This window comes from Monodelphis domestica, chromosome 1 (genome assembly GCF_027887165.1).
Source record: "Monodelphis domestica isolate mMonDom1 chromosome 1, mMonDom1.pri, whole genome shotgun sequence".
In the NCBI taxonomy this organism is placed as follows: domain Eukaryota; kingdom Metazoa; phylum Chordata; class Mammalia; order Didelphimorphia; family Didelphidae; genus Monodelphis; species Monodelphis domestica.
In genome coordinates, this window is record NC_077227.1 from 254,714,596 (window position 1) to 254,740,324 (window position 25,729).

At 35.5% G+C, this 25,729-nt stretch overlaps 1 protein-coding gene across 33 annotated transcripts in view; it reads right to left on the bottom strand.

Moving 5' to 3' along the window:
- TTLL5 (tubulin tyrosine ligase like 5) overlaps window positions 1–25,729 on the bottom strand; it is a 409,941-nt gene that overhangs the window by 157,513 nt on the left and 226,699 nt on the right. The gene's annotated exons all lie outside the window — the stretch shown is intronic.

A 25,729-nucleotide genomic window follows, 5' to 3' on the forward strand; every position in this document is an offset into this window, starting at 1 on the left:
CAGATGGAGAGATGATTTAAAAATCATTGAACAATCTGAAAGCCAAAACTAAAAAAAAAAGTCTAGATTTCAAGAACTCATGAAGGAAGACTGCCCAGATTTAGTAGAACTGGAGTAATAATAATATAAAGTAAAAATAGAAAGAAACCACTAGGCACTGCCTGAAAGAAACTCTAAAATAAAAATTTCCAAGAAAAAATGCAAAAATCTAGAGATTTTAGGTCAAAGGAAAAGTACTGCACTGGTTTTAAAAAAATCAAATAATAAGGAGACAAAGTCAGAATTACACAAGACTTGGCAGTTATCACAGTAAAAGAGTATAGAGCTTAGAATAGGTGATTCTCGAAACCAATAGACACAGACATATCTAGCCTGAGGAATAAGCAATGAAACTGCACAGTCAGAAAACGGAATACTTGTATGAAGAATGGCAAAGAGGCCAGTGTCATTGGAATACTTGAGCACTTGATATAGAGTAAAGTATAAAGTATGGAAAGGTAAGAAGGGGCCAAGTTAAGAAGAGCTTTAAAAACCAATAGGAATATTTTATCTTTGATCCTAGGAATAACAGAAAGCCACTGTAGTTTGTTGAATATGGAGGCTTGTTATGGTCAGAACTGTACTTTTAGGATGATCAATTTGAGTGGAGACAGTTTTGAGGCAGAGGGACCAAACAGAAGGTTGTTACAGTAGTACAGGCAGGAGACATAAAGCCTCCATATACACACAAACTCAAATTACTTGATGATGAAATACATTCAACTCAATAAGAAAAAGGAGGAAATTGGGAGAGAGAAGGGTTAAGATCAGAAGGAGAGATTCAGGGAAAACAAAATTCTAAAGAAAAACAAACTAACCACAGAGGGAATTTTGTGAATAGGACTTATAAAGAGAAAGGAAAAAAAGGCTAAATTATGATTTGAATCTGAGCAGAAGCAGGCTGAATCAAGAATAAGGCTCTGGTATTACATCAATAAACCCAACAACTTAAATGAAATGGTTATTTGCAAAAATATAAAATAACTAGATTAATAGAACAAAAAAAATAGAGAATTTAAATAACCCAGTATCTGAAAAAGAAACTGAACAAGCTATAAAAGGACTTTCAAAGAAAGAAAATGCAAGGACAAGATAGAATAATAAATGAATCCTTTCAAAGATATAAACAATAATTAGTTCCAATATTACATAAACTGTTTGCAAAAAAGGGAAGTGAATCCTACTAAAAACCTTCAATGATACAAATATGATAACTAACGCAAGAAGATTCAGAGAAAGAAAATTACATTTTCTTGATAATTACTGATCCAAAATATTAAATAATAACATTTGATAAATTAGTGAAACAACATAGCAAAAAGTCATACATAGGAATGCAGGGTTGATTTAATATAATTCCAACAGAAAGAAATAGATATTTTGCATTAAAAAATAACTACACAATGGATAAATATTTGGGAGTCTAGTTAAGATACAAACAGGATCTATATGAAGAAAACTACAAATAGACCAAAGAAAGATAGATCCAAATAATTTGAGAAGTATTAATTGCTCATGGGTAGGCTGAGCTAACATAATAAAAATGGAAATACCACCTAAATCAATTCATTTATTTGGTTTCAAACTACCAAAGGATTAAAAAGAACTAGGAAAATAATAAAATTCACTTAGTGTAACAAAACATAAAAGATTTAAAGGGAAAAAATGAAATAATCAGGAAGGAGACATTCAAAATCTAGATATTATAAAAGTGGTGATATCAAAACTATTTGATACTGATTTGGTACTGATTAAGAGGTAAATGAATGGAAGAGGTTAGGTACATAACATACAGAAGCAAACAACCTTTCTAGCCTAATACTTGATAAATCCAAAGATCCTCAAGTACGGAAGTAAGAACTTACTATTCCACAAAAACTGTTAGGAAAACTGGAGTGGCAAAGTTGAAAAATGGATAATGATAAATGTTGGAGGGATTATTGGGGGCGGGGGAGCACATTTATGAATGGCTAGAGGAGCTGTTAACTAGTCCAGCCATTCTGGTAAGCAATTTAGAACTATGCTCCAAAAGTCACTAATTGTGCAAATCTTATGATTCAGTGATACCTCTACTAGGCCCAAATCCCAAAAGGATCAAAGAATGATGTAATGGGCCCATTTGTACAAAATACAAACTCCTTGCATTGGAAGAGGACTGGAGACTAAGGCAGGGGTGGTAGTGTGGAGAATGGCAGAACAAATTATGGTACATTAATTGAATACTAATATGCTAGAAGAAAATCATGAAAGATATAGTTTCAGAAAAAAATTTCCCAGATAAGCCTGGTTTCTCAGGTTTGTATAATCTGAAAGAGTAAAGAGAGCTTAGTCAGGAGTATGATATATGCAATAATGACATTTTAAAGGGAAAAAAGTGAAATCATCATTCTAGTTGCCATCTTGCTTCTTTTAAAGGAGACTTATAGCAGCTAATGAAGATTCCCAAAATAGTCCCACAAATAGGGAGAAAAGGTACAGCCCTTACCACCTCTTTCTTAGACTATTGGAGCAGCTTCCCAATTGGTCTTCCTGTCTTGAGTTTCTCCCCACTCCAAACCAATCACAGCTGCCAAAGTGATTTTCCATAGGAATGTTATGACCAAGCTGCTCTCCTCAATGAACTCAAGTGGATCCCCATCATTTCTAGGACAAAATTTAAACTATTTGATTTAAAAAAAACAAACAAACCCTTATTTTCACCTTAATATCTAAGACAGAAGAGTATCAAGGGCTAGGCAGTTTGGGGTACATGCCTTGCTCAGGGACATGCAGCTAGAAGTATCTGAAGCCAAATTTGAACCCATTTCCTCCTGACTTCAGGCCTGGTGCTAGCTGCTCTCTCTCTGATTTTTTAAAAAACCCTTACCTTTAGTAGTGGAATCAATACTGTGTATTGGTTCCAAGGCAGAAGAGTGGTAAGGGCTAGGCAATGGGGTTTAAGTGACTTGCCCAGGGTCACACAGCTGGGAAGTGTGTAAGGCCACATTTGAACCTAGTATCTCCCATCTCTAGGCCTGGTTTTCAATCCATCGAGATACCCAGCTGCCTTTCTCTCTCTCTGATTTTTAAAAGTTCTTCAAAATCTATCCCCAACCTCACTTTCCCATACACCACTTAAAGTGGCCTCCTTGATTAAAGTGCTGAGCACAGTATTTGCTGGAAGTGCCTAGAATAATACTACATCTAAAAAACAAGTAGTATGGATACTAAAGCAAATTAGACAATAACAGGTCAAAGAAGAGATGCAAATTCTGGATATTCTTAGGTGTATGCATTCATTTTTGCTTTCCTAAAGACATTCCACTTCAAAGATGGCAAACAGCTTTTAACAATATAGTTTCTCATCAAATTTACCTAAGGAGACTTTTGAAACTATTTTAGCATGGCAACATAACTAGGTTTTGTTGCTGTTCTGAGATTCATTTACAAATGTCAAAATAACTTTTTAGATAATTAAAAAACTCATTGCAAGGAATCTTTGTAGCCAGTAAAGTCATTGGTTGAGGAATTTCTATGTTTTGCCTTACCAGAGGCCCTGTTCTGATACATGATAGTAGCCAACACTGAATGGAACCCATAGCTATTTCTAAATCCTTTCAACAGAATTAGCATTTGAGCATTTGTGCTAGAAGAAATTCACTGGATAAAATCAGTGGCAAGACCAAAAGCTTAAAATTTTCAAAAAACCAAAAAAGAAAAAAACTCCACCAAGAAAAAGCCTTTCTTGGATTGAATGAGACAACATTTGCAAAGCATTGAATATAATGCCGGGCACATGGTATAAATGTTTGTTCCCATCCCCTTTCTCTTATGAATCTCACCCCTAGGCAGAGGTAAGATTAATGTCACTAGAAGGCAGGTAAGGAAATTTGTTACAGGACCTAAGGCAGTAGGAATTTAAATAGTGACTATAGGAAAGCAGCTACAAAAATCTTAGTTGGTGCCTCATGAAATTTTCTAGAAAATCTGAACTGTTGCTCCTAGTAAGAACCCTGGGCAGCTGGTTCTCATTTGGGTGACATAATGGCTTTGACAAACTCATTTGGTTCATGTTCTGCCCAGCATACATTAGATTTGTTTCTTCTTAGCTAGTATACAGAAAGTCCAAAAACTTTTGGTAAAGTTCTCCCAAATTAAATTTAGGCCCACAGCAGAGATATGCTAAGCTTTTCAATTCTATTTCTCAAAGTGGAGAAGGAAACCATTTCAAAAGCTACCTAAAAGAGCCATTCTCTTAGTATAATATTCTTAGTTAGTCTAAAAGAGAGTTCACATGAAGTCAGCATCCTTAGTGATATATATATATATATATATATATATATGCATATATATATGTATACACATATTTTTTTCCCTGATCATCAAAAATCTGCCTTTTCAGCCTACCTCTTCTCTTGCTTTAGAATTTTTTAAAAAACCCATCACAAATATGTATATTCAGGCAAAAGAAATTTTCATATTGGCTGTGTCTATATGAAAAATTTAATTCATTCTGTATTGAGTCCTCTAACTCTCTATCAATAGGTGGGAAGCATGATTCTTAATTTATCCTCTGGAATTGTGGTTAAGGTTACTGATAAGAAGTCATAATTCTTTCAAAGTCATTTGCCTTCATCATATTGCCATCATTGTATAAATTGTTCTTCATGTCACTAGGCATGAGATCATACAAGTCCTCCCAGGTTTCTCTGAAACCATGCAACCCACCCTTAATCATTTCGTAAAACATAATAGTATTCCATTGTATTTACATATAACTTGTTTATTCTCCAATTTATGGGCATCCCTTGAATTCCTATTCTTTACCACTTCAAAAGTTATAATTATTTTTATAAACCCATACTATAAATGTATAATCTTAACTTCCCTCTAATTCCTTCCTACCTCTCTTCTCCACTTCCCCTCCTATTTCCCTGTGAGGAAAATGATTTTTGTACCTAATCTTCATTCTCTTTCACTGTATATTCGTTCTTCCTTTAACCAGTTCAGATGAGAGCACGGTTGAAACATCAGTTGCTCTCCTACCTGTTTGTTTGTAGAGATGTCTACTTGTGCAATTGATTACATGTGCTAACTCTGTCTAACCTTTTCGGTACCCTTATTCTCTCCTCCCTTACCCAGAGCATATTCTTTTTCTTCTCTCTCTCCAGTCTTCTCAATATCATCTAATTAGATTCCTTCTATGACCCCTGATGATGATAGGACTCAGAGGAGACACATGTATCATCTCCCCACATTTGAATGTAAGCAGTTAACCTTGTTTAGTCTCTTGGTATCCATTTATGTTTAGCTTGTTATGTTTGTCTCTTTTGTTTGAATTTTAAAGTTTCTACATGACTGCTCTTTTCATCAAGAATGCTTGGAAGTTCTCTATTTCCTTAAAGATCCATTTTTCTTCTTTTGTCTTCTATTTACTTTGACTGGGTAAGTTATTCTTGGATGAAAGTTCAGATCCTTTGCCTTTTAAAATGCTGTATTTCAGCATTCACTTTTAAGAGTGGTAACTACTAAATTATGTGTCATTCTATTTATCTTTGGTACCTTTATTCTTTCTTTCTGGCTTCTTACAGTATATTGCTTCTTTGACTTAGAAGCTCAGGTTCCTGGCTATAATATTCTTGGAAGTTTTCACCTGGGGATCTTTTTAAAGAAATGATCAGTGGATTTTACCCATTTTCATCCTGCTTTCTGATTTTTAAGAGATTTGAGTAACTTTCCTTTTAGATTTTTGGAAATATGTTGAGGTTCTCCCTTACTCCTTCAAATAGTCCAATGGTCCTTAATGTTTTTCTCCTTGAATTGTTTTCAAGGTCAACTGGTTTTTGCTATGAGCTACCTGACAATTTGTTTTGGTTTTATTTTTAAATTTTTTCACCTTCTTGGCATTAATATTTCTTCTTGCCTCATGGAATCAGTGGCTTCCATTTGGCTCATTCTAATTTTCAGTTTGTTCTTTGGGCAAGTTTTTCTCTTTTTTGTGCCAAGCTATAAGTTTGTGTCTTGAGAATCCCTACCACTATAATAGTTCTTTATAGTATGATTCTTTTAGTTTGTTTGCCCTTTCTTCCAGACTAATTACTGACCTGGAACTTGATATTAAGGCCATGCTGTGACATACTTTTGGAAAGATGATCTTGGTTGGTCCTGTTGCTGCTTAATTGGGGTACTGAATGTTGTATTGTTTCACAGGACAAGCTGGAGTCCCCTCCTTGCTGTTAGTGTTCTCAAAGTAGTCTAATTTAGGGCTTGAACTCTCTAAATTCTTGACTTAGGTTTTGGTCAAAGGAAAAACAGAATACTACTTGTCTCAGCTCCAATTAGTTAGCTAGAGAGCTCTATTGGTTCAGAGTAACAAGACTGCAGGTTCCCCTTCGATCTGGAATCTCTGCCTTGGTTATTTTTCTGTATACTGAGTCAAATGCTGGAATGAGATTCTGCTTCAGTGCCTGGGGTCTGAGCCATAACAGTTGGCTGCTTGCTTCTGAATTTCCTCTTTTCTAAGTACACTGCCCATGGCCTCCCTGCCTGAGAAAGCTACCCTTGTGCATGGGTTCTCTTCTCAGTTTGCCCTGGGATCTATGTCTTAGAACTGGGTAGTTGGTACTAAAACTATTTGTTTTCATCTGTCCCCACTGAGGTATGCTGGAATAGGCCTGGGATCTCTTCTTGTCCTGGTGCTCATACTCTCCCTGCGTCCCACAGTGGTCCATGCATGGCATGCTCCTATCCCTAGTTTTAGCTGACTTCTCTGCTTAAGTCTTTATGCTGAGTTGGGCAAATAATTCATTGTGATTCTTTCTAGAGTTTCCCTTGGAAATTATGTCTGGTTCAACATTTTCAATGTCTGCTAGGGGAAGTTTTGGGCTACATGGATTGCTGCACCTCTGCATCTCATCTCCCCTCTTATCCCCCAGCTTCCTTACTACACCATGCTCAAGATAAGCCTAGAAATGTCTGCATAGCAGAAACCCAAGGGTGAGGAGCTTTAGGAACTATCCTAAGTGTTATGACCAGTGAATGATGTATGATACCAGGATTGAAACATCATTTGTCCAGGGCATTTTTGATGGCTCTGACTGATTGCAGATGCTATTTGAACAAGAGTTTAAGTAAACACCAACACACAAAAATCTCCTATAACTACTCAGTCTATATCTGAGTCATTTCAAGATGGGCACTCTTTCTGCTAAATCCATACTCTAACATTCATCATAATAACTTACATTTACAATACTGGTTGGTATGGAACCTGCTTTTGACCCATGCTTGCCTCCCTAAACAGATTTGCATAAAAGCTATAAGTATACCTAAAATTATTGCACTTTTAATAAGGATAAAAATCCACACTTAAACAAACCTCAAACCACCATACATGTTGAATTGAACCACTATTTTGATTATTAAGTAACATTTCAGAGTTTATAAAAGAACCTTTTTTTTTAACCCTTTACCTTCTGTCTTAGAATACTTAGTATCTGTACCAAGGTAAAGAAAGATAAGAACTTGGCAATTGGGGTTAAGTGACTTGACCAGGTTCACATAGCTAATAAGTATATGAGGCCAAATTTGAACCCAGGACCTTTTATCTTCAGGCTTGGCTCTCTGTTCATTGAGCCACCAGCTGCTCCTTCAAAAGAACTTCTTACAAAACTCTAAAAGGTAGGCATTATAAGCATTATTAACCCCTCTTTTTATGAACAAATTAAAGTCCAAAGAGGTTAAATAACTTGCCCACAATTACATAGCTAGTAAGCGTGACAATCACTGGCTCACATATTCAGTCTCAAAAATGGCTGATGAAAGGACTTCTGGGTAAGCATGGTGGCAGTCTAAATACCGGTCACTACCTCTCCCCAGCACACACCGACAAGGACTACCCTAAAAGACCTTAAGAATCATTTTCAGAGGAGCTGTACAGTAGGGTGCAGCATTGAAGGTGCGTGGGATTGGGGCTTTTCTAGTCTACAAGAGGGTGAAAGGGCTTCCACCCAAACACAAGCTGATCCGCTCTCCTCCACCTCCACCTACAGAGCCAGAGCCAGTGCATGCCAAGACAAGCAAGCAAGGAGCACCCCTGGAGTGAGCAAGGGGGCACTTTGTGGTCCTTGGGAGCTGACTAGGATGGCAGGAGACCTACTCCTGAAAGCAGCTAGGTAGGAAACCCAGGCGGCCAGGAGAGTGAAGACCTTGAGTGCCCCTGGGAAGGTAGCACCGAAAAGAGCTGCAAAGGATTGTGGAGATTCGAGAGCTTGCCTCAGGCAAAATCCTTGCTCCTTAACTCCATACACAGAGAACCTGCCCAGCTGACTCAGATTTCTGACTAAAGAGGGAAGGGAAAACATCCAGGAAAATGGCTAATTGTGCACAGGAGCCTCAAAATCCCTCCAAAAAACCCAAAGAGAAGGCTGTGACCCTCGAGAATTTTTACAGAGGAAAAACCCAGGCTACAGAGGAAATACTGAACAAAAATCAAATGAAGGCAAAACCTATAAAAATTGAAATTGTCCACAAGTATTGGAAGAATCTCAATTGAAGCTTATAAAAAAGATGTAAGCCTTCTGGTTACAGAAGTGGGAAATGGTTAAAAAAAATGAAGAAATAATAGCTGAATACCAAAAGGTTAACACAGAAAACCAAAAGATTATCACAGAAAACTAGGCCTTAAGACCAGAAGTGAGCAACTGGAAACCAATGATCTTGCAAAACAGCAAGAATTAATAAAGCAAAGTCTAAAGACTGACAAAATAGAAGAAAACATAAACTATCTCACTGATAAGGTGACAGATCAGGAAAACAGAGGAAGGAGAGACAATTTGTGAATCATTGGTCTACCTGAAAAGCCAGAAATAAACAGAAACATTGACACCATACTATAAGAGATCATCCAAGAAAACTGCCCTGATGTTCTTGAACAAGGGGGGAAAATAGACATTGAAAGAGTTCATAGAACACCCTCTACACTAAACGTCAAAAAAAAACAACACCTAGAAATGTAATTGCCAAATTCCAGAGCTTTCAAGCTAAGGAGAAAATCCTACGAGAAGCCAAAAGGAAACAATTCAGATACAAAGGAGCACCAATCAGGATCACACAAGACCTGGCAGCTTCGACGCTAAAGGACCGCAAGGCCTGGAACATGATATTCATAAAGGCAAGAGAACTGGGTCTTCAACCAAGAATCACCTATCCATCAAAACTGACTATATGCTTCCAGGGGAAAGTATGGGAATTCAACAAAAATAGAAGATTTCTAAGTATTTGTAAGGAAAAGACCAGAACTAAGTGGAAAGTTTGATATCCAAACACAACGATCAAGAGAAACATGAAAAGGTAAAAATGAAAGAGAGGGAATAGGAGAAAAAAAATTTTTTAATTCAAACTCTCTTCTTTAAGGGCTATAATGAGATCAAATTTTATATTAATATATGAGGAAAATGTTATTTGTAACTCTCAAAAATGTTTTCATTATTGCAATAATTATAAGAATCATTCATAGGAAAAGACTGGGGCATTAAAGTCTATAAAATGATATGCAAAAAAAAGGGGGGGATCGATGATGGTACTAAGAGATACCTGAAGAAATAAAATAAATAGAATAATCTTTGTCACACACAGATACACATGGGAAGGGGAGGGGAAAAATACTCTTATAAGAGGGAGAGGAAGAGAGTGCTAATAGGAAATATTTGAATATTACTCTCAGTGAAATCAATTCTGAGAGGGAAGAGCATCTAGATCCATTGGGATCTGGAAGTCTATCTTATCCTACAGGGTAAGGAAGAAGGGGAAACTAAGGGGGTTAGGGGGGAGGGAGTTCAAAAAAAGGGAGGGAAAAAGAGGTGGAAGGGAACTTAACAGACCCTAAAAAATCAAGAAGGGAACAAAAAGGGAGGGGCCAGAAAGGAAAGCATATCAAGGGAGCGGAAATAGGGGGATTGACAAAAAGTAAACCACTGGTTTAAAAGGATATAGCAAAAGAAGAAAGGTCAGAAGCAAGAGAGGATATCAAAATGCTAGGGAATTCAAAAGTGACAATCATAACTTTGAACACAAATGGGATGAACTCACCCATAAAATGTAGATGAATAGGAGAGTGGATTAGAGTCCAGAATCCTACCATATCTTATCTACAAGAAAAACACATGAGGCAAGTAGATACTCACAAGGTCAGAATTAAAGGGTGGAGTAAGACCTATTGAACCTCAACTGACAGAAAGAAGGCAGGAGTTGCAATCATGATATCTGACAAAGCCAAAGTAAAAATAGACCTGATTAAAAGGGATAGGGAAGGTAAATACATCATAATAAAAGGGAGTATAGATAATGAGGAAATATCACCAATCAACATGTATGCACCAAATGGTATAGCATCCAAATTTCTAATGGAGAAACTAGTGGAACTGAAGGAGGAAATAGATAGTAAAACTATACTAGTATGAGACCTGAACCTATCACTATAAAATTTAGATAAATAAAATAAATAAATAAATAAAAAAGAGGTAAAATAGGTGAAAAATTAGTTAGTAGATATATGGAGAAAAATAAATAGGGACAAAAAGGAATACACCTTCTTTTCAGCAGCACATGGCACATCCACAAAGATTAACCATATACTAGGTCATAAAAACATGGCATACAACTGCAGAAAAGCAGAAATAATAAATGCAACCTTTTCAGATCACAAGGCAATAAAAATAATGATCAGTAAGGGTACATGGAGAGCCAAATCAAAAACTAATTGGAAATTAAATAATATGATTCTCCAAAATCGATTAGTCAGAGAACAAATCATAGAAACAATTAATTTCATTGAAGAAAATGACAATGATGAGACATCCTTTCAAACTCTATGGGATGCAGCCAAAGCAGTACTCAGGGAAAAATTTATATCCTTGAGTTCATATACTAACAAACTAGGGAGGGCAGAGGTCAATGAACTGGTCTTGCAAATCAAAAAACTTGAAAGCAAACAAATTAAAACCCCCCAAAAGAAAACCAAATTAGAGATCCTAAAAATTAAGGGAGAAATTAATAAAAGCAAAAGTGACAGAACTATTGAACTAATAAGTAAGACTAGAAGCTGGTATTTTGAAAAAAAAAACACAAACAAAATAGACAAAATATTGGTCAATCTAATAAAAACGAGGAAAGAAGAAAATCAAATTAACAGTATCAGGGATGGAAAGGGAGAACTCACCTCCAATGAAGAGGAAATTAAGGCAATCATTAAAATTATTTTTCCCAATTATATGGCAATAACTATGCCAATCTAAGAGATATGGATGAATATTTACAAAAAATATAAATTGCTTAGGTTAACAGAAGAAGAAATAGAATTCTTAAATAATCCCATATCAGAAAAAGAAATTGAACAGGCCATCAAAGAACTCCCCAAGAAAAAATCCCCAGGGACTAATGGATTCACAAGTGAATTCTATCAAACATTCAAAGAACAACTAATCCCAATACTATACAAACTATTTGACTTAATAAGCAAAGAGGGAGTTCTACCAAATTCATTTTACGACACAAATATGGTACTGATCCCAAAGCAAGGCAGGTCAAAAATGGAGAAAGAAAACTATAGACCAATCTCCTTAATGAACATAGATGCAAAAATCTTAAACAGGATGCTAGAAAAAAGAGTCCAGCAAGTCATCACTAGGGTTTTTCACTATGATCAGGTGGGATTTATACCAGGAATACAAGGATGGTTCAATATCAGGGAAACCATCCACAGAATTGACCATATCAAAAATCAAAACAACAAAAATCACATGATTATCTCAATAGACGCAGAAAAAGCTTTTGAAAAAATACAACACTCATTCCTATTGAACACACTAGAAAGTATAGGAATAGAAGGGTCTTTCCTAAAAATAATAAACAGTATCTATCTAAAACCACCAGCAAACATCATCTGCAATGGAGATAAACTAGATGCATTCCCAATAAGATCAGGACTGAAACAAGGATGTCCATTATCACCTTTATTATTCAACATTGTACTAGAAACACTAGCAGTAGCAATTAGCTAAGAAAAAGAAGTTGAGGGTATTAAAATTGGCAGTGAGGAGACCAAGCTATCACTCTTTGCAGATGATATGATGGTTTACTTAAGGAATCCTAGAGAATCAACTAAAAAGCTAGTCGAAATAATCAACAACTTTAGCAAAGTTGCAGTATACAAAATAAACCCACATAAGTCATTAGCATTTCTATATATCTCCAACACATCTTAGCAGCATGAATTAGAAAGAGAAATTCCATTCAAAATCACTTTAGGCAATATAAAATACTTAGGAATCTATCTGCTGAGACAATCACAGGAACTATATGAACACAACTACAAAACATTTTCCACATGACTAAAACTAGATTTGAGCAGTTGGAAAAACATTCACTGCTCATGGGTAGGATGAGCTAACATAATAACTTAACTATCTATTTAATGCCATACCCACTGAACTTCCAAAAAACTTTTTTACTGAATTAGAAAAAACCATAACAAAGTTCATTTGGAAGAACAAAAGAACAAGGATATCCAGGAAAATCATGGAAAAAAAAATACAAAGGAAGGTGGCCTTGCAGTCCCAGATCTCAAACTCTATTATAAAGCAGTGGTCATCAAAACAATTTGGTACTGGCTAAGAGACAGAAAGGAGGATCAGTGGAATATACTTGGGTTAAGTGACCTCAGCAAGACAGTCTATGACAAACACAAAGACCCCAGCTTTTGGGACAAAAATCCACTATTTGATAAAAACTGCTGGGAAAATTGGAAGAAAGTGTGGAAGAGATTAGGTTTGAATCAACACTTCACACCCTACACCAAGATAAACTCAGAATGGGTGAGCGACTTGAACTTAAAGAAGGAAATAATAAGTAAATTAGGTGAACACAGAATAGTATACATGTCAGACTTTTGGGAAGGGAAAGATTTTAAAACCAAGGAAGACTTAGAAAGAGTCACAAAATGTAAAATAAATAATTTGGATTATATCAAATTAAATTTTTTTTTGTACAAACAAAACTAATGCAACCAAAATTAGAAGGGAAGCAACAAGTTGGGAAACAATCATCATTACAAAAACCTCTGACAAAGGTCTAATTACTCAAATTTACAAAGAGCTAAATCAATTGTACAAAAAATCAAGCCATTCTCCAATTGATAAATGGGAAAGGGACATGAATAGACAATTTTCAGTTAAAGAAATCAAAATTATTAATAAGCACATGAAAAATTGTTCTAAATCTCTTATAATCAGAGAGATGCAAATCAAAGCAACTCTGAGGTATCACCTCACACCTAGCAGATTGGCTAACATGACAGCTATGGAAAGTAATGAATGCTGGAGGGGATGTGGCAAAGTCGGGACATTAATTCATTGCTGGTGGAGTTGTGAATTGATCCAACCATTCCGGAGGGTAATTTGGAACTATGCCCAAAGGGCACTAAAAGACTGTCTGCCCTTTGATCCAGCCATAGTGCTGCTGGGTTTGTGCCCCGAAGGAAAAATACTTGTACAAGAATATTCATAGCTGTGCTCTTTGTGGTAGCAAAAAATTGGAAAATGAGGGGATGCCCATCAATTGGGGAATGGCTGAACAAATTGTGGTATATGTTGGTGATGGAATACTATTGTGCTCAAAGGAATAATGAACTGGAGGAATTCCATGGAGACTGGAACAACTTCCAGGAAGTGATGCAGAGCGAAAGGAGCAGAACCAGGAGAACATTGTACACAGAGATTATACATTGTGGTACAATCGGATGTAATGGACTTCTCTACTAGTAGCAATGCAATGATCCAGGACAATTTGGAGGGACTTATGAGAAAGAATGCTATCTACATTCAGAGGAAGAACTGTGGGAATAGAAAAAAACTGTTCAATCACAAAAATCAATGGGGATATGATCGGGGATATAGACTCTAAATGATCACCCTAGTGCAAATAAATATTAATGACACATGTAAAACCCAGAGGAATTGCGCATTGACTATGGGAGTGGGTTTGGGGAAGAGCAAGGAAAGAACATGAATCTTGTAACCATGGAAAAATATTCTAAATTAATTAATTAAATTTAAAAAATAATATGGTTTTATTTTAAACTCTTATCTCTGAACCTAGCTTCCCTCCAAAGTTTTTCTTTGGTGATGAAAAAATGTGAAAAGTAAAAACTGTTTCATATTCTATGAATCTGTCAGCAAATTTTCAAGAGGCCTAGCTTCATCACAGGCATTAGCTGGCTAGGAAACAGAGATGGAGACGGCTTGCTCTGGCCCCAGACTGGGTGGTCTGACATTATCCCTTTGATTAAACTTCCTTGCTGGAAGAGTTGGAGCTGCTCCTAATGATCTCTGGGATCTGAAAGCTTATACTCCCTTTACAGAGAGGTCCAACACAGTGCTCTTCTGCTTTCCTTAGTTGTCCTCCTCCTCCTCACTGAATTCTTCTGCTTACTAACATCAATAACTACAACAAGTGTGTGCATGGCCTGTGGATAGGGCTGTAGTAGTAGGGATAGTGATAATGAGACCTCACACAGAACCTCTGTTTTGGCACCTTTTTAAGCACTTAGAGCAGCAGCCTCTCATAGACAGATAGGTGTGTGTGTATGTCAATGTATATACATATACACACACAAATATAAGTATATAAGATCATAATTGATAAATGCTCTCATAAAATAATTATATATCTATACAATATACACATATATGTATACAAACGCGTCCCCCTTTAGTTCAAAGAAAGAAAGAGATATAAAATGTATGTAATATATTTATGGGCAGCAAGGTGGTATAGTAGATAGAACATTGGGCTTGGAATCAGGAAGATTCATCTTTCTGTGTTCAAATGTAGTCTCAGACTAGCTGTGTGGCCCAGGGCAAGTCACTTTACTCTTTTTGTCTCAGTTTCATTATCTGTAAAATGAGTTTCAGAATGGTAAATCACTCTAGTCATCCTAAATGGGGTCACAGAGAGTCAGACACAACTGAAAAATACCTACAGATTCTCTATAACCCAGATTTCAGCACTCCCTATCCAGAATAATAGCCATACAATCCTGCCCTTGAAAGATGGTCATCTGTTTATCAAGTGGGGGAATAGCTGAACAAGCTGTGATATATGACTGTGAAGGAATACTACTGTATCATAAGAAATAAAGAGCAGTATAATTCCCAAAGGATATGATTGGGGTTTTGACATTAAATGATCACTCTATTGCAAATATGAATAATATGGAAATAGCTTTTGAACAATGATACATGTATAACCACCCAGTGGAATTACTTACTAGCTCATGAAGGGAAGAGGGAAAAATCATGAATCATGTAACCATGGAAAAATAGTCTCAATAAACTAATTAATTTAAAAAAGAATAATTCCCCCCAAACATGGTAAGACCTACATGAAATTATGAAAAGTGAAATGAATAGAACCAAGAGAACATTATATACAGTTAAAGAATTAATATTTGAAGAATAACTTGTGAATGTCCATTTCTAGAGAAAAGTGATAAAAGAAACACTAAAGACACAGTTTATAAACTCTTTTTTTTAATGGATACCTTCTCTAATGTGGGGAAGGGAAAAAGGAGGGGAGAAACTTGGTAATTCTGATGTAACTAACAACAAATAAAATATTTTTAAAAAATAAAAGAAAAAGAAAAAATATGGGCATCCTTTTGCATGCAATTTCTAAGGGGAAACAAATATCTAATCTGCTTATCTTTTTTATATATTCAGTGAGAATTATATCTGCTAAAAATCTTATATAATAATCTTGTATTTCCAAAGAAACTGCCATAATTGTTCCCTTACACCTGTCTTTACTGTGCAGTGTGGTATAGTGGAAAGAACATGGATTCTTTAGTCAAAGGAAGTAGGTTCAAATAAAATACTTATTTGTGTCACCTTGGGAAAAGCAGATAGGCTCTCTGGGCCTCAGCTTCCACCTATGTAAAGAAGGGGTTTGTTCTAGGTGGTGTCTGAGGTCCCTTCTAATTTCAAATCTGGGATCCTATGATCCTAAATGTAATGTAAAGAATTGGAAGGAATGGTTGGATGGCTCTAAGTACATGGTGAAGAAATTCATGCTAGAGGTGACACACTTTTAAAAACATTAAGAGATTGTTTTACATGAAATCTAAAGGTTTGGAGGATTAAAAAAAACAACCTCAAGTACTTCATTCTCTATGCGAAGACTCCATATTTTTTTCTTATCATTTTTATTGATGTCTTTGGTTTCTTCTACATTACTTTCATTTCTAAATTTCTCCATCCTTCCTTCTCTCCCCAGAGGGAAAGATAATAATATAAACATATTATTTATATTTTATATTCTTAATAAGAATATTATAGGAATAGAATTATTATATATACACATATACATATACCAAATACTGTCCCCTCAATTCAAAGGAGGAAATAGACATAAAATGCATGTATTAGATTTGTAGGCAGCTAGGTCATACAGTAGATAGAACATTACATAATAAATGATAATATATAAGTTATATTGCCAGTCCATTGGACCAGTATATCATATGTGTGTGTGTATTAAAAAAAAATATATATATATATGAAACATGGGATATAGAGCTTCCTGGATTACTGCTTCATCATGACAGAGGGGCTTATGTAGCTCAATGAAATTATAAGCTATGCCATGCAGGGTTGCCCAAGACAGATGGGTCATAGTAGAGAGTTCTGACAAAAGGTAATCTACTGGAGAAGGAAATGGCAGACCATTCCAGAATCTTTGCCAAGACAACCCCATAGACAGTATTAAAATGATAAAAGATATGATACCAGAAGATGAGCCCTTCAGATTAGAAGGTATTCTACATACTATGGAGGGGGGGGGTGAGAGGGGTGGGAGCAGGGGATATTTACAAGTAGCTCCAGTACTAATGAAGCACTGGGTCAAAGCCAAAAGGAAGATCAGATGCAGATGTGTCAGGTATTTAAAGGAAAGTCTGATGTCGTAAAGATCAATAGTAACCTGGAATGTAAGATCTATGAACCAAGGTAAGCTGGATGTGGTCAAACAGGAGACAGAAAGGTTAAACATTGACATCTTGGGTGTCAGTAACTCAAATGTTAGGGAATGGGTGAATTCAATTCAGGTAATCACTAAATATTACTACTGTGGGCAAGAATATCTTAGAATAAATGGAGTAAACTTCATAGTTTATAAAAGGGTGAGAAAAGCAGTATTGGAGTATAATCTCAAAAATGTCAGAATGGCATTTGTTCAAATCCAAGGCAAATCATTGAACATCACAGTAATATAAGTATTCTTGAAGCACTGATGCTGAAAAAGCTAGTTCTATGAAGCCCTACAATATCTTAGATATGGATTTGGCATGCTAAAATAAGAAATCAAAAGATAATTGGAAACACAGGCAAGTCTGGCTTTAAGAATACAAAATGAGTGGGGCAAAGTTTTGTCCAGAAAATTCACTGGTCAAAGAAACACAATTTTCCTTTCTTTTTAAATCCTTACTTTCTGTATTAGAATCAATACTAAGTATTGATTCCCAGACAGAAGAATAGTAAGCACTGGGCAACGGAGGTTAAGTGATTTATCCAGGATCATACAGCTACAAAGTGTCCAGGGCCAGATTTGAGCTCAGGACCTCTTATCTCCAGGCCTGCATCTCTATCTGCTGAATCACTTGGCTGCCTCCAAAACATTCTTTTTCAACATCACACAAATATCATCAGATGAACAATATCAAAATCAAGAGTGATTACTCACTTTGTAGCCAAAGGTGGAAAAAACTCTATACAAAGAGTTAAAGTATGACCTGGAGCTGACTGTGGATCAAATTATAAGCTTATTGTAAAATTCAGACTTAAACTGAAGCAAGTAGGGACAACCATAAGATAATGAATATGAATCATGTAGGAATATGAAGCGGAAGTGATAGACTTAAGGGATTGGATCTGGCAAATACGAATGCCAGAAGAACTATGGAGAGAGGTCCGCAATATTGTTCAAAAAGCATTACAAGGAAAGAGAGCAAAAAGGGAACCAAAGACAACAAACCAGCTAGTTCTTGGGAAAGACTTATGTCTTTTGACTAATTGAATAATCTGATTAAGATGATGAGAACAGAAAATCAAATCAATAAAATAGTGAAAGAGCAAGGTGAAATCACAGCAAAACAAAAGAAATAGAGGAGTAACTTCAAAAATATAAAACACCTAAACTATCAAAAGACCAATCTTAAATTGCCTGATCTCAGGGAAAAAAATAGATCTAGCTATGAAGAAACAGCAAAAGAAAAAATTTACAGTCCTGGAATCAGAGGGGAATTCTATCAAACATTAATAGTGAATACCTATACTTCACAAATTATTCTCAAAAAATTAGAAAGATAGCAAATATAGTTCCAATATCTAAGCCAGGGAAGGAAAAATACAGAATAAAAACCAAAACAAAACAAAACACTATAGGCCAATATCATTAATGAACTTCTCAAAAATTTTAAACAAAATCCTATGGAACAGACTATAGCAATTTATCCACATACTTTGTTAGGAAGAGGGATTTATAGTGAGAATGAAAAGATGGTCCCACATTAAGGAAAATAATCAACATAATTAATCACCTTAAAAACCAAAACCATATAATCATCACAATAGTTATAGAAAAAGCTTTTTGACAAATTACAACACTAAAAAGGTATCTATCTAAAACCAGAAGCAAGCATCATTTGCAAAGGAGACACACTTGAACCTTTTCCAATAAGGATGTCCACTCTTCCCACTATTAACTTGATTTGGTTATGAAAATGCTATCAATAGTAATAAGAGAAAGAAAGACATAAAGATAAAAAGGAGATAAAATTAGCCCAAAAGAGATAGGCTAAGAGGAAATAAAGTCATCCTTGTTTGCTTATGATATAATGCTATACTTGGAAAATCCTACAGATTTGACAAAGATATTAATTGTGGCAATTAGTACTTTCAATAAAGTTGTAGGCTACAAAATAAATCTTAAAAAATCAATAGAATTTTTATATAACAATAACAAAATACAAGTAGCAATAAAAGAGGAAAATCTTTTTAAAATAACAATAAAATGCATAAAATCCCTACCAAAACACAAAAGACTTATATGGATTCAGTTACAAAGTGCTAATTAAATAAAGACAACTTAAAAAGCTAGGATATTCAGTGCTCATGCATAAGCCTTGTCAATATAATAAAAATGACAATACTACCTGTTTTAATTTATAATTTTAGCGCTATACAAACAAATCACCAATGTAATACTTTATAGAATGTGAGAAAAATAATAAAATTCATCTGAAAAAATTAAAAGCATTAGAATATTAAGGGCATGGGGACAGGATGGAGAAGTCCAAAGGAGTGAAATCAGGGGAGAAAAGAAAACATAGTTAATCTGGACACCCTCCTTTAATGGAGACTTTAGGAGGAACTTTTTGCTCTCCCCATCCAAACTGAGGGGCTGATAGTGCTGAGGGAGGAGAATGTCAAACTTGGTTTATAAGTTTTAGAGAGTTAGTTACCTGGGGCACTGAGAAGTTAAGTGACTGGGAGTCATATGCCTATTAATCATGGGAACTAATGAGGTTTCAAGAGAGAGTATGATGGGAGAATAGAAGAAGCCAAGGGCAGGACCTATAGAAATACTCACTGGTAGGGGGATTATCATGGATGTTGGACTAGCCTTATACACAGAGATGGATACACTGTGGCACAATTGATTGAAATGGACTTCTCTACTAGTAGCAATGCGATGATCCAAAACATTTCTGAGGGACTTATGAGAAAGAACCCTATCCACAACCAGAAAAAGAACTGAGAGCAGAAACACAGAAGAAAAACAACTGCTTGAGCACATGAGTCGATGGCAATATGATTGGGGTGTTGACTCTAAATGGTCATCCTAATGCAAACATTGACAACATGGAAGTAGATTTTGATCAAGGAAACATGTAAAATCCAGTGGAATTGCGCGTTGACTATGGGATGGGTGGGGGCGGGGAGGGAAAACTATAATTCTTGTAACCAAGGAAAAATGTTCTAAATTGACTAATTAAATAAAATTTAAAAAAAAGATGAACAGAATAGGAGAAGCTTATCTCAAATGGATTTGATTTTTTTCCTCTTCTTTAGGTAAAGTGAGAAACCAGGGTTTCTCCTGAGGGAAGGGTAGGATGATGTGATCATTATTACATCAAAATTATATATATACACAAATAGGCTCCGATCCTTTCTTAAGTAACTCTCACATATCTGTTAGAGAAACTTGTAGGTATTTTGTGTTCTACTCCATGCTTACACCATAGTTGATAGTTATGATTACCTCTAGATACATTCTCTTCTCTTTGACTAGCTTTGAACAGATAGGATTTCTTTATAACTCCATGGACACTACCTTCTCAAATGTCAGTAATGAATGACACAGCAACTGACAAATCCAAATGACTTTTTTTTATCTTCATCTTCCTGAAATTTTTAGTAGTATTTGACACTACTAATCACGTCTTTATTTTGGAGAGATATTAATGTCTTGGCTCTCCTACCTTTTTAGTCATTTTTGTCTTAGTTTCCTTTCATATATCCTTTACTTTCAATGCTAAATTTTCATGGCAATCTCATTCATTCTCTATATGTAGATGACTGACCAAGGTCTAGATCACTATGGTTAATTGTTTACAAATCAATCTATTTGGAAGTCTCATTAGCAACTCAAACTTAGTATGTTAAAAATATCTTACTTTCTTAACTCTTCTTACCTTCTTACCCTTAACTCTTCTTCCCTTTTCTGACTTCATTATTTCTATCAGTAGCACCAGCAGTCATCCATATTCAAAACACTGGCATATCTTTTGAGTTTTCTGTAACTTTTCATCTAGTCAGTTCTCCAAATCCTATTGATTCTATCACAGTAATTCTTGGAACTGTCACTTCTTTATTCCCACTGCCATCACAATAATATAGGTTATCGTTTTCCCCAACAGGTCTTTTTGTCTTCACTCTCTTCCCTTCTTCATGTAAACGTCAGAATAATCCTTCTTACACATAACATATATCTCATAACAACATATCTTTTCCTGTTCAATGTCTGTTTATTGTTCTTGACTGTTCATGAAGTAAAATTCAAATTGTTTAGCTTATCATTAAAGGCCCTCCACAATATGGCACCATCTTACTTGGTTAGTTTCATCCCATACTCACACTTTGTTACATATTCATATAATTAACACTGGCTGGATTGAAGTACTCATTATCCTCCTTTTGCTCCTTATAGTTTTCTTCTTTCCTATCTTTGCTGAAACTATTCCCTGTACCTAAAATATCCTTCCCTTTTTCCTGTTATATTCATTCTCTCCTTGTTGAAAATAGCCTTTTTATGCACTTTTTTATTTAGAATATTTTTCCATTGTTACATGATTCATGATCCCCCCCCACATACACACTCTTTCCTCCCCACTCCAAAATCCGACAAGTAGTTCCACTGGGTTACACATGCATCGTTGTTCAAAACCTATTTCCATGTTATTCATATTTGCAGTAGAGTGATCCTTTAACATTGAAACACAGTCATATCCCTATCGCACTACGTGATTGATCACACATTTTTCTAATGCATTTCTGTTTCCATAGTTCTTTCTCTGATTATGGATAGCATGCTTTCTCCTAAGGTCCTCTGGATTATCCTGGGTCATTACATTGCTGCTAGCAGAAAAGACTATTACTCTAGATTGTGTCATAATGTATCAGTCTGTATACAGTGTTATCCTGGTTCTGTTCCTTTTGCTCTGCATCAATTGCTGGAGGTTGTAACAGTTCACATGGAATTCCTCTAGTTCTTTATTCATTTCAGCACAATAGTATTCTATTACCAACATATATAGCACAATTTATTGAGCCATTCCCCAATCAATGGGCACCCCTCAGAAAATAGTCTTTAAAGATCAAATACTACATCCTCTCTGAAGCTTTCCTAGATACCTCCCCTCACCCCTCACCCTATGCTGTCAGTTTTCTTTCTCTCTTCACAGTACTTTGCTTCTTCATTATTTCATTTATTTATTTATTTGTTTCTTTTTAAAACCCTTACCTTCCGTCTTGGAGTCAATACTGTGTATTGGCTCCAAGGCAGAAGAGTGGTAAGGGCTAGGCAATGGGGGTCAAGTGACTTGCCCAGGGTTACAGAGCTAGGAAGTGGCTGAGGCCAGATTTGAACCTAGGACCTCCCGTCTCTAGGCCTGGTTCTCAATCCACTGAGCTACCCAACTGCCCCCTTCTTCATTATTTTAGCACAAAGTATTTTGTATTATGGTTAATTATGTATGTGTTATATCCCCTTATTTCATGAAACCAAGGACTATATGTTATTTAAACTCTATATCCCAGGAAGCATCCAACACAATGTTCTGATAACAATCAGTATTCAATAAGCATTTTGTGCAATAAATGGTAAAATTTGATTATTCCAAGATCTGCATTAGTCTTTAGCTTTTCTAAACTCTTTTCCCACATTTGTGTATTACTTATCATTTTCACTAGGAAAAGAGATAGTGATATTAAAAAAATTATTTGTTACATATTAGCAGCTTTGATTAAAACATTTTCCCTCAAAATATCATCTACTTTTAATTTTATTTATTTTTTTTAAGTTTCAGAGAATTTTATTTCATTAATTTAGAATATTTTTCCATAGTTACAAGATTCATGTTCTTTCCCTGCCCCTCCTCAAACCCCATCCCGTAGATGACATGCAATTTCTCTGGGTTTTACATGTGTCAAGGCCTATTTTCATATTATTGATATTTGCATTAGGGTAATGATTTAGCGTCTACATCCCCATCGAACCATGTGACCAAGCAGTTGTTTTTCTTCTGTGTTTCAGCTCTCACAATTCTTCCTCTAAATGTGGATAGTGTTCTTTCTCATAAGTCCCTCAGAATTGTCCTGAATCACTGCATTGCTGCTAGTAGAGAAGTCCATTATGTTTGATTGTACCACAGTGTATCAGTCTCTCTGTATAATGCTTTCCTGGTTCTGCTCCTCTCACTCCGCATCAATTCCTGGAGGTCGTTCCAGTTCACATGGAATCCCTCCAGTTTATTACTCCATTGAGCACAATGAGTATTCCATCACCAACATATACCACAATTTGTTCAGCCCTTCCCCAATTGGAGGGAATCCCCTCATTTTCCAATTTTTTGCCACCACAAAGAGTGCAGCTGTGAATATTTTGGTACAAGTCTTTTTTTCTTTATGCTCTCTTTGGGGTACAAACCCAGGAGTGCTATAGCTGGATCAAAGGACAGGCAGTCTTTTAGCATCCTTTGGGTATAGTTCCAAATTGCCTTCCAGAAAGGTTGGATCAATTTCCAACTTCACCAGCAATGCATTAATTTCCCAATTTTCCACACCCCCTCCAACATTCATTATTTTCTTTTGCTGTCATGTTAGCTAATCTTCTAGATGTGAGGTGGTATCATATACTTTCAGATCCTGTAAAATATTACTTTCCCTTTTTATGATTGTCATGGAGTTTTTTGAAGACCAATTCTTTTAAAGATAATATGTTTATCTTTATTATTGAATGGAATTAAGGCTAATTATTTCTCACCTATGAAGAGAAAGGGAGTAGAGTCATTATTAGAGGAAGTGGGAAATCTCCCATTGTTGGGACAGCAGAGTGGCCCCCAGAAGGACGCTTATTATAGATATGCAATAGAGTGATCATTTAGAGTCTATGGTTGGTAAAAACACATTTTATTGGGATAAGAAACTACTGACTAAAAATAATTTTAAAAAATCTATTCAATTAATGTATCAAAGCTATTACTTTAAATTAACAGAAAGTTAGTTAAAATTACTTAGCTAAAAAGTTTAGTTATTATTTTAATTGTAAATCTTAGCTAGAATAGTTAAAGCTTTACCTAATGATATAGCAAGGTCCTAAAAATCTCACACAAAGCCCCAAAAGAAGGTCAGTGTTTCCACTACTTGTCCCTCACTCTCCCCCTTTATATCACAATGCCATTTTCCAATTAAACTAGAGGCTAAGGCAAATCTTTAAAAAACATGATCTGGAAGGAAACTATTAGGTTAAGGTTTGTATTGTTATAGTAATATTAATACCTACCAGACACAATTAAATAATGGGAAACAAACATTTCTAAATGAAGATGGAGGATCTGGTAACTCAGAAGATTCTATTGTTGGGGATAATAGATTTTCTCTGCACACTTTTCCTACTATAATCTGATTTTATTTAATACTTACTGACAGTCTTTGATGTGTTTAAGTACTCTATAAAACAATGAACATATACTTTCCATGATGGGTAAAATCTAGTTGACACTTAATGGCTCAGTTAAATCCATAGGACTAAAGCCTTAATACTCAATTAGTTTAATGAGATGCTACTTCAGTTATGTGAAAAAGAAAGATAACAGAATATCTGATTCTCATGTTTAAAAGCAAGCCCATTTTACTCGTCTTGTATTACTACAGGAACAAGCTGTCTCCATATAGCTTGATAGCTTATTCAATGTTAAAACTTCATAAACTGAGCACAGGAGTAAAAATATAGAGCTCAATTAAAATGTATGTCATTGAAAAGTGGTAGGATGTCAGACAAATGATGTAATTTTGGGGAACACTAATACGCTGATATGCAAATCAGAGCTACTCATATTTATAGTCTTCTTAGTGGCTCCATGACAAAAGTGTGTGTGTGTGTGTGTATATAACTTGCCCTTTCACTGCCTTTTTCACTATCTCGTATTCTGACCTTCCTCCACAGTGGCTTACACTTTTTGCCCTGTTATCATTCATATTTTTTATAATTTAGTTCCACTATTATCTCTTTCTTATTACCCTAAAGATCCTGTTACTATATTTGTAATCACTTCTACTTCCAACATTGACTTTTTGTGATTCATCTCAATAAAGCCTTCTCCTCCTCTTCTCTCATTTAGCTGTTCCAGAGGGAAGTGTGCTAGATTGATAACTTCTAGGCCCAGGTAGCTAAGGAAAACTCATTCTTTCAGTACTCATGCCACCATTTCACCAGCTGGTAAGAGAGTATATTATTTTTGGTCCAAAGAAGCTCAGAAGTAGAATTAAGCAATGACACAAAGCAATTGGACAAGACCCAAAGAGGCTCACTTCTAACTTATTCTCTACAGCTTAGTACAATGAAGAAGGATTCTAACAGAAAGCACTATGATTCATTATTTCAGCATGGTTTTCCATAGCCAAAAAATTATTCACAGAGTGGACAATTTACTGGTAATTTAGCTATGTTGGTACTTTCATAGCTGACAAAACCCATCACTGGTAGAACCTGCCAGAGTGATGCCAGAAGAGCTTTCAGGAACTGAGGATCATTTTCATAACACAATAAGGGACTTTAAACACACTTAAAAAATAATTTTCTGCTTCATTTCATTTCTAGTTTTGAACATCATCATATGATCTATGATACCAACAATTAAGGATAATGAGAAAAGAGAAAAAGATATGTGAGGTGGCAACTTTTATGAGTTATGAATTCTTAAGAATTATGAAAACATGTTTCAAAGGACCAGGATGTCCATCATTAAGAAAAGTCTCCATTATGCAAATGGCTGAACATATTGAATATATGTTCCCCTTGGTGGGCTAAGTGATCCATT